Below are 11,717 nucleotides of genomic sequence, written 5' to 3'. Positions count from 1 at the left end.
TTCATGAATTCTCATTTCTATGACACTTAAATTATCATTCTGCATCAAATCTTGTTATTATCTATTATCGCATATCTACTTCGTTATTCTAAAAAAAAAAATTATTTTTTTTATCATTTGACCCTATCGATGTTTCTTTGTAAACGATCAAGGTACACGATTGCGGAGGCACTACATGAAGACATAACTTCACTTCATCACTGCAATCCAAAGAAGATAGATCCCCGCAAAGCAGGATCCGTTAACAAACCATGCGGGCGACATCGCAAATTTAGGGGTTGTATTCTTCCTTGACATTATTCCAAATTCTGCACTATCGCATCGCATTTTAATTTTGAAAGTTTTATCACCGCATCCTTTTTTATTACCGCAATCATTTAACATTGATGAATTTAGTAAGTCACCACATGTTGTCTCTTTGCCAATTATGATTTCAATGATGAAACACATGCTTCTATTTTCTTCATATATATTAGAACTTAATCTTCGAAAAGTCACCTCATGTGTCTGAGGCGACTCCCAAGAAGTTGGAACCACGGTCAAGGTTATGCTTCTTTGTAGGCTACCTCAAAGCACTAGAAGAAATTCGGGCTTTAATGTCAGTTTTAAACCAACATTAAAGATAGTGTTATTAAAGCCCTTTAATGTCGGTTGCCTTTAATGTCAGTTTTAAACCGACATTAAAGGGCTTCAATAACACCAATAACACGGCCTTCAATGTCGATTAGAACCGACATTAAAGGTCTTTAGTGATTAAAGCCTATTGGTTGCAACTGACATTAAAGGTCTTTAATATCGATTGCAATCGACATTAAAGGTCTTTAGTGATTAAAGCCTGTCGGTTGCAACCGACATTAAAGCCTTTTTTTTTTTTTATTCTTAACTGATATTGAAGCCTGAATCTGTTCATTTTATCAATTATTGTTCGTTTTTTAAAGTTCCCTTGTCAAATCCATTTTTTCGGTAAAAAAGTATAACATGACACATCATCATCGAACGCTATGGCTATGACATATTATTCATGTATGGATTGTAAATCTATTACATTTAATCCACAAATTCTGCTATAGAATTATAATTTAAAAGGCGTACAATAATTCAAGCCTTGAAAACACAAATTACAAGTAATACAAAGATTATGATTTTACAAGGGCAACAAAATCTTCCGTGTAAGGGCAACACAATTTTATTTGTCTACAAATTTGGGAAGGTTTGAGAGATTAAGATGTAATATACATTGTTGAGATGGACTTCATTATCAGGATTCTTCTTCTTCAGCTCATCCAGTAACTACAGAAGAATTGGAAAGATTTAGAATTTAACTTCAACTTAACAAGTAAAGTTATTGCACATAGTAAAAGTTAGGAGCAGACCTCGGCCAAGCGCATGGAGGGTCCTCCAAGCTGCATTTTCTCCATAATAATGTTGTGAGTTACCGATAATAAACTCTCCTTTCGCATCCTTTCACTTGCCGATACCCCATGGTAATCAGATCCATGTCAATAGTTCCTAAAAGTTTATTACAAAGAAGCAAAATTGAAGTTAGGATATGAGTTAAGAAAACACACATCACAACACACAAGAACAATATCAAGTTCTAAAACAAAATTCTCTTAAACCTAACTTCTAGCAGAGAGCCATACCTTGAACATATAAATTTATACCATACAAATTAAGCACCTACCTTTAAATGATGTTTTCCAAGAGGAGGCCGTAATTCTCCATATGTTGTGGGTAGTACTTTATCATCAGATGACAAGTTTAAGAGTTTTAACAAATGACCTATGAGATAAGTGCTATCAAAAACTAATAGAAGAATTTTACTTCCCACAAGTAAATCAAATATTTGCAATTATGGAGACCATGTTGTTGTATTCATAGTGCTACTCACAATGCTACTTTCCTGCTGTGTACATGTATGCCAAATCAATCCTAGATGTATAAGAGAAACCACAAAGCGCACACACCTATCAATATCAGATCAATAACAATTAAATATTTCTCTGAAACTTTGATGATTATTGACCTGATATTGATAGTTGTATGCCTTCTATGGTTTCTTTTATACATCTAGCCCATTGATTTAGAGAATATAGAGAGCACGAGTGTGAACTAAGGCACCATCAAATAAATGAAACTAGCATCATACACTAACCAAGTTTAGGGAGCATTGCACCAACAGTCTCTGGATCAACAGGAACTGGAAATTCATACATATGTTGATTTCAGAAAGAGTGAAACATAGGAGAATACACTGATGATCTCTTTGGATCCAACAAAGAAATGCATACAGAAAGTGAATGCACAAGGCTAAACTTTGAATGTGAATCTTCCAAAGCATGATCAAATATCCTTGCAAAAAAACTGCATAAGAAGTGATTGATAAGTCAAAACAACGATGAATTATCTACATACTACCATAAAAACTGAAAAATAAAGAAGCAGTTCTTGGTCAACCTGGGACTAGAAAGTTTGGCAACAAGAGCAGATGGGGCATTACGGGCTATAGCACATAATGTTTCTGCCGCATTTGCATGAACCACATGCAGACTCTGATCCAAAGAGAAAAATTAATATTATAACCATAATCACATTTATATAATCACATGAAAGGCCAAATGTTAATGAAACTTCAATTTGGCACGCACATTGAAACGTGCTATAATGTGATCAGGATACAGAAAATAGAAGTGCCAACTCATATGTAACAGTAACACAAACAAGATAACCAGGTTCTGTCAAATTGCAAAAGTAATCTCCATTCAACAGAATGAATGCATAATCTAATTATATGAAATAGGTTTAGCCAAGTAAATATACCTTATCCGGTGTCATGCCAAGCTCTCTCTTGAACACTTCACACACTTGATTGTATGGGGATACTGGACATTTGTTCAACATATATTCTCTCATTATCTGGACATATTCTTGGGGCACCAAATACTCCTGCATGAGAAATGAGGCAAGGTAAATTAAGGACTGCAGGCCCATCTTCTTTTTCATCACATGCTCAGAGATGTGGATAGAAGGCGTACCTGTAATCATTCCTAGAAGAAGCATCATCAGTCAGGAAGTAGAGTCCCCCATCGTGAAAAGATGGTAGATCAAGAAAAGTAACCTTCAATAGCATACTGAGGAAAATCTGCATTAGTGGGAGGAGCCTTGGAAATCATTCCCTTCTACAAAATCTCATAGGAGCTGCAGGCAAATTCAAAATTGGCACTTTGCAGTAGGTTGTAATCATGAATCTTAAGAGGAATTCTGGATTTTTGATCAGCCTCTAAAAGTAATGCTCTCAGGCTAAAACTCCAAAAGTATGTTGTAAGATGACAACTAAAGGGAACCTTCAACTCAAGGGAACTTCCAACGGAAGGGAAGCCATTACATTGGATAACTCTTCTTTCTTTGAACAAGCGTTGTTGGTCTTGCAGCCAAAGAGAACCCAGAGTTTAGGTGCTGACCCATCTAGTACCTTACCAATTGATCGGTTATCTTACATTTAAGAGGAGAGTGAAAATCATTCAAGTCTAAGCACATGTCTAAGACCCTATGGAAGCAAAGAATTCCTATGGTCAACCATCCTTTTTTTTTTTTTTTTTTTTGAAAAGGAAACAAGTCTCTTTATTCATTAAGAAAATGAAGTCAGACTAATGCTCAAATTATAAGGAAATCAAAAGGATTAGCACGTGCACCCGGGCATCTCAACTAGGTTGACACCCCCTTAGCACCCATCATCACATCCGAACACTAGAAAATCCTCTAAATTAAAGCAAAACAAAAGGATACAAATCTAAAAGCGAGAAAGAAAAAGAGAGCTGGAAAATTAAGGGAGAAAAAGAAAAACACAACCTTGAGAACTAAAGCTTCTTTGTAGCTTGGACTTCAGAAAGTCGAAGAAAGAAATGAATGCCAATTTAGACTAATTTCCTGACTAGAGTATGCTGCAAAGGAGCTTGAGAGGGAGCACCAAAGAGAGGCTTCCAGCTTGGCTGCTTCATATCTTGCAAACCATGGAGTTTCCTTGTCTTAGAAGACTCTTTGGTTCCGTTCAAACCAAAATTCAGCTAACACAACCTTTACAGCATTGACCCATAGAATTTGATGAGATTTCTTAAGAAATGGACCTACCATAAAGATGCTAACACAGTCGTTTAAAAAGATTAATGCTCAAAAGTACAAAGAACAATAATCTGTACATGCTCCATTTGATGCTTCCATAATGATGTTTCTTAATGGTTCTCAGTCTTCACGTTTCCCATGGATACTAAACATTGCTGTATTTTGATGGAACTCAAGTCTGGAATTAAATTTTTTTTCAAAATGTCTCCAACTTACAACCAGCTATTCAAAACTTTCAACCAGCCGACAACACAATTAACTATCCTTCTAAAATAAAGGTGTTGAGACCAAATTACAAAAAATGGTTCTCCAAAAACTAGAACTAAAATACAGAAACTAAGGAACCAAGTACGTAAGCCTTAGAAAACAAATAACTACTCAAGGAATAACCAAGAAACACACAAGACTTGCATCATATTTTCTTACATATAAAATGACAGACGACCTCAATGTATTTAGTCCACTTATGAAATACAGGATTAGATGCAATAATGAGGAGATGTTCGATTATTATACCACAATTTGGTTGGTGTTTTGGAGCTCCCATTGGTTATCTAGTGGTTGTTGCTCTTGGTTTCTTTGCTATTGAAAAAGCTTAGGACTTCTCACATTGTCTTTTAGCCTTTCATCACACATTTGCTCTAAGTTTTCTGGAATTAGAAGATTTGTTGCTCTAAGGCCCGTAAATAAGCATCCAACACTTTTCCACAAGCTCTGGTTGAAATTTACTTTTTGGTAGTGTTTCAGTCATTGTGTGTTTCTTTTTGGTTGTTGCAACTCCTTTTGAAGTGGTTAGTGGAGAATCAAGATAACCATTCATTCCAATATAAATAGTTATTTTTTATTCTTGTACTGTGGGAGAGATTGATTAGGATTGTTTGAGCAACTCATGTAATCGTTGACATCTTGTCCTCTCCAACAAACCAAGGGATTACGCAGTGTGAAAGCTGTCGACGATAATACGCCTTGTCTTCCATCTTCACCTCAGCCTTGATTTGCAAGGTCTAAAGATTTTTGGTTCAAAGAAGGTGGGATTATTTGATAAATCCATTGTTCTTTAGCAGATTTATTATTCTCTCAGTTGACCTCTATTTGCTTGATTTGTCTTTAAAGTTCTTGATTTTGCTTCTTTCTCCGAGTTCATGATTTTTCCTTTTTTCTTCCTTTATTCTCCCTCACTCCCTTTGTAATTTGTACCCCTTTAACATTTTTCTTTTCATTATATCAATGAGTTATTTATTGTTTAAAAAAACATATAAATAAGAACTGAAACAGTTGACAGAAAGTCAGACACATATGAAGCAATAAAGTCTTGGTATTGAAATCTGTGAACTAATTAAGGTTGGATATGCGTATACCAAGAGTTAAGGATGTTAAACAATAACAAAACAACAATTAATGAAGTTCATATCCAAATTTTCATGTCACAATTAAAAAGTTTATTCTCATAGAACAGACCTCACATTAAGTGATGAGGGATGTACTAGATAGTTTGATTATATGGGCAACTGACCGCAAAACCAGACGTCGAAAATAAGGCTCCCCAGCTTCCACCTCAAGCTAACATGACATGGGAATGGGGAAAAAGGAAGCCAATCATTACCAAGATCTCAACAAGGATGACCATCAAATCTAAAGATTTATTAAACAAATTGTCCAAATTAATTACCTCCGCATTTGTATGAAGTGATTTCATGAGAAGGGAACATATCTGATGGTGCAAAAGCTGTTTGATTTTTAAGCAATCCTTTCAGCTTTAAACCTTACATAAAAAAAACAAAAAAAACCACAGATAAATGCAAAAAGATAGATCTAAGGTAAGCAATAGTAATCACTTGTTCAATGGAACTAATATCCTGAAAACAGCAACATAATTTGACAAAATGAACCTACAAGTAACAAATAAAAATTAAGAAAAAGAACATAAAGAACACGATGAAATTCCTTTTCGAGTTTGTTGCTGTGTGCCGGTGAACATGTCACACATAGAGAATCCGAAGGAAACGGAGGCGCCAGGCATCAAGAAGGTGAGATCTCTAGCTTCGCTTACCACCAGAAAACACCGCCGAAGAAAATGAAGCACGTTGTTGCCTTCAGCGGCGAAACTAGCCGCCGATTGGAAGCCATCGCTGGGAGCGATCTTGGAGGATAAGGTAGTCCTGGTAGTGATGGGTGAAGCCATTGCCGAAATAGGCCTCACAACAACGGGGAGGGACAGGGGAGTGAGACCAAAGGAGATAAGAAGGCAAGATGGGCTAGGGCTTGGAAGAATGTGGGTTTTTCGGGAAGGGGAAGTGTTTTTCGGAAGTGTCTTTAATGTCTTGGAAAAAAATGAAAAAAAAATGAAAAAAAATGAATTTCACGGAGCTTGGAAGAAGATCTTAAGAAAGAAAGAGGGAAATTAAGAAAATGGGGGGAAAATAGAAAGTTAGAGAAAAAAGTGAAGCGGGTCTTTAATGTCGGTTTAGAACTGACATTAAAGGTACCCCTACAATGTCGGTTTAAAACCGACATTAAAGATCCACTTTTTTTTAAAAAAAATAAAACCGACATTATACATCCGATTTCACTTTTTCCAACCGACATTAAAGCCCAAAATTCGTGTAGTGAAGATACATGGGGGTTATTTTTATGATCCTTCAAAAAATCAGGTGTTTATTTCCACAAACGCTACTTTCCTAGAGGAGGATCATATTACGGAGAATAGTCCACGTAGTAAAGTCCTGTTACGTGAGTTTTCCAATGAAACGACTAAAACTTCAACAAGAGTTGTTGAAGGACCTACTTCATCAGCAAGAGTTGTTGATTATAATTCATCTTGTAGGTTGGTTCCGCCTCAAGAGTTGAAGGAACGTCGACGCAGTGGGAGGGTTGCGAACCTGTCCATTCGCTATCTAGATATCACGAAAATCCTTGCTATGGTAGCAAATGCCGACGTTGAGGATCTGTTTTCTTATCAGAAGGTAATGGAGGATGTAGATCGGGATGAATGGGTCAAGGCCATGGATCTCAAAATGGAGTCGATGTACTTCAACTTAGTATGGGATCTTGTAGATTAGCTTGATGGGGTAAGACCTATAGGTTGTAAAGGAATCTACAAGCATAAACGGGGTGCTGATGGGAAGGTGCAAACCTTCAAGGCTCGACTTATTGCAAAGAGTTATACCTAGGTAGAAGGAGTAGACTATGAGGAGACTTTCTCACCTGTTGCCATGTTAAATTCGATCCGCATTCTTTTGTCCATTGCAGCTTATTATAATTATGAGATTTGGTAAATAGACATCAAGACGGCCTTTCTAAATGGAAATCTTGAGGAGACCATTTACATTATGCAACCTGAGGGATTCATAGCCCAAGGTCAAGAGCAAGAAGTTTGCAAGCTGAATCGATCCATTTATGGGTTGAAACAGGCTTCTAGATCTTGGAACATACGGTTTGATACTGCGATCAAATCATATGGCTTTAACCAGAATGTTGATGAACCTTGTGTTTACAAGAAGTTCATCAACATTTCAGTAGTTTTCTTAGTGTTGTATGTAGACAATATACTATTCATTGGGAATGATATAGGTCTACTGACTGCAGTTAAGAGCTGACTAGCGACCCAATTTCAAATGAAAGATTTGGGAGAGGCTTAGTTTGTTCTAGGTATACAGAACTTTTGGGATCGTAAGAACAAAGTGCTAGCACTGTCTCAGACATCATACATTGACAAGATATTGCTCAATTACTCGATGCAAGACTTCAAGAGGGGCCTACTGTCATTCAGGCATGAAGTCACTTTGTCTAAGGACGTATCACAAGACGCCTCAAGAGGTTGGGGAAATGAGTCGGGTCCCATATGCATCTGTGGTTGGCAATTTGATGTACGAGATGCTTTGTACTAGACCAGACATCTGCTATGCAGTGGCCATAGTCAGTAGGTATCAATCTAACCCAGGCCAGGGTCACTAGACAGTAGTGAAGAACATTCTCAAGTATCATCGAAGAACGAGGAACTACTTGCTCGAGTATAGATCTAAGGATTTGATCCTTACTGGATACACGGATTCTAACTTTCAGACTGATATGGACTCTCACAAGTCCACGTCGAGGTCAGTCTTTACTCTTAAAGGAGGAGCTGTAGTTTGGTGAAGCACTAATCCGGGGTGCATGCCCGACTCCATTATGGAGGCGGAGTACGTAGTGGCTTGTAAAACTGCTAAAGAGGTCATCTGGCTTAAGAAGTTCTTGATAGATCTGGAAGTTGTTCCAGATATGTCTAGGCCCATTACCCTCTATTGCTGTCTCTTATACACATCTAGATGTGTATAAGAGACAGCCCTAAAGTCTCGTATCCTGTAGTTTGTAAATAGTTTGTATGAATGCTTGTGATGTATAATATATGATATTTACTTCACTTATTGTTTTTGCTCATCTAAATGTTTTATTTGCTTTACCACAAACCAATAAACTAAATTCCCTGGTTATCTTTATGTATCTTAAACCTGTCTCTTATACACATCTAGATGTGTATAAGAGACAGCTACAGGACCGGGGCTGGACTAGGGCAAGTGGGAGAGTTTCTTGTACTGGGCTTTTATGCCCTAGTTTATTGTTTTTTATTTTTTTTGTACACCCCACTTCGCTTTAGGATAAGTGGGAGATTGTTGGCGTTGATGCCCTAAAGTCTCGTATCCTGTAGTTTGTAAATAGTTTGTATGAATGCTTGTGATGTATAATATATGATATTTACTTCACTTATTGTTTTTGCTCATCTAAATGTTTTATTTGCTTTACCACAAACCAATAAACTAAATTCCCTGGTTATCTTTATGTAACTTAAGCATGTATGTGGTGACATATAAGTGGATCATGTCTTAAGTGATAACAAAAATGGTCTGTAGTATATAGATATAAGAGGGAAACCTTATTCTGGTAACGCTATGGATGTGGCCCGCTTTGTGGAATAGTTACAAGTGTTGTGACTTGTCACAGATGGTCTGATCTTGATCATTTGTGTAAGAGACATGCGAGCGGAGGTGTCCTATACAAAGAGTTTGTATAAGACCTAACCACGATGTGTTCATGTCTTGTTATATAACACCATTCATGACAGAGACTTCACTTCACTAGGATGACCATAGGTAACATGACCTCAATCCTGAGTGAGTTGGGAACTCCTGTCATTGAGGGCGGTCCTTCAATTTGTATGGGTGCGAGTGGCCAGGTTGCCGAATGAAACCTACAACTTTGGGGATTCATCTGATTTTGGAGCTGGGAACTCACCTACACAATATGGAATTCACTCCTTCCCCGAAGCAGGGGTAAGTAGATAGATAGCTCCTTTAAGGGCTGATTCCAGGGCTTGAACGATGTGGCGCCACACACCTTCTCACGGCCTGAGAGGTGTTTACACATAGTTGGACTATGTTGTATTATACATTAGAGGGATCAGTGATACTTAAGGAGTGAGATGTAACTATATGGGCAAAACGGTAAATTGGCCCAGCTGTACTTACGGGCATCTGTGAAGGGTTATCATACTCATGATTGGTTATATCCGATGGACACAGAAATATATCTGTGGTAAGAAGATTTCAGCTGTCAGGCTTTAGTGATGTTTGGCAGTTAACGGATGGTGGATCTCGTGGCTAAAGAGTTTATTTAGTTATTCACGTACCGTTGGAGCTACGAGCCATAGGTCCATAAGGTCCCCTTGGTAGCTTGGATAAAAGTTGAGAATTAGTTTTTGGGTTAGTTTGAAATGTTCAAATTGACAAGAGGGAGTTCGATTATATATGATATAATTGAACTGGTTGATTATATATAATATGATTGACTAAATGTATAAGATACATTATTTTGGAAGAAATTGGATATAAATATGATTTATATCAAGTAGAGGAGAAAACACTATAGTTGATATATGATATCAAACTATATGTTAAGAATATAATATGATTATATTCATTATTTTATTAATTAGGCGGATATGAGATAATATGCTGAAGTTTTCTCCAGATTCGTGCGAATCCCCTGCGATTTGGCTGTGTCATCCTCCCTTGCCTTGAATGCTTTTTAGAAGTGAAACTTGTCCCCACAAACTAACACGAGTCCTTTCAGCATGCTTTATTCTCACTCACATGCATCCTAGAAAATTTCCCAGGAGGTCACCCAATATAGGATTGCTTCAAGCTAAGCACACTTAACTTTAGAGTTCTTATGATTGAGCTACCAAAAAGGAAGGTGCACCTTGTTGGTATAGGTGGTAACCTTCAATTCTTTTAAGCCATTCTTAACCATGCTTTCATGTCCTCAGAATCCCTCTCATTAGAATGTGATACTGGCTCATTCATGTACCCTTTCTGAATTCGAGTCGTTACAGATTGCTTGGTGGATGAGAAAGAGTGCGAGGAGTTCACTCACAGTGAGACAAAGTTCTTGTAAAGACAGTCTTCAACTGGTACGTTTTCTCAGTCTTTTGGTTTTATCATTTATAGCATGCCAGTAATTAGTGTTTTTGATGCATATCTGTATATTAGAATATATGTGTGGAAATTCTATCAGAATGAAATTGGAAAGATCCGCTTCCACTCATAGGTACTCTTGTATAAGAGTTTCTTCAAGCACTCCATCAGCCATCAATGCCAGCATCTAGTTGAAGATTGCAAGTGGGAATTATTTATTTCTAATTAATTAAATATATTTAATTAATTAATTGATTTAATATCAAATAATAAATTAATCATATACCTAATTCTAAACATGAATCTTATTCATGTAATCGATATTTAAATCAATATTAAATATTATAAACTTTCAAATTTTATTTAATTTCAATAAATTAAACGTTAATTATATCAAATATAATTATCAAATATAATTCTACAAACCCTAATTTGAATTTGAACTTATTCAAACTCAAACCCCAATTCCAATTTGAACATTTTTCAAATTGAAATTTAATTTAATCAATTCAAATGCACATAATTCCAAATTCACTCAATTTATTAATTCAATGTGTTCTCGAGCTAGTAGAGGGACTTTATGGACATACAGATCACGAGCTCCAACTATTTAAGCATAACTGGCTAAAACTCTTTAGACAAAATTAATAAGTATTCGTTAACTATCAAGTCACACAGTATAGCTCGGTAGTTGCACTCTTTATGCTGTATATATATTTGTGTCCACATGATTTAACCATAACCAGTAAGTCAACCCTTCACAGATTATTTGTAATAACGGCTGGATCAATATGCTGTTTTACCATCGATATTACATCTTGTTCCTTAAGTTCCTACTCATTCTTTAATGAACAATCGGTTTATGATCCAATCTGGATCTCTTTTGGGTCAATGAGAGAGTGGGGTCTCTTATTCGAGACCTGGATTCAGTATTTAAGAGAACAACCATTCTCCTATCCCTTAATCAGGTAGGAGTGAATTCTTTATGGCACCCTATGTCCTTAGCTATCTACCCGGTCTTCCTTCTGAAATGGGAGGCTTATTGAGTCAGCGCTGTTGAGCCAACTCTCATCTATGAAAACCTAAGGATAATCCCGAATAAACAGGAGTTCATAGTTAGCTCAAGATTAAGATCAAGTTACCTAGGTC

Source organism: Benincasa hispida, chromosome 4 (genome assembly GCF_009727055.1).
Source record: "Benincasa hispida cultivar B227 chromosome 4, ASM972705v1, whole genome shotgun sequence".
Taxonomy (NCBI): Eukaryota; Viridiplantae; Streptophyta; class Magnoliopsida; order Cucurbitales; family Cucurbitaceae; genus Benincasa; species Benincasa hispida.
This window is presented reverse-complemented; position numbering follows the sequence as displayed.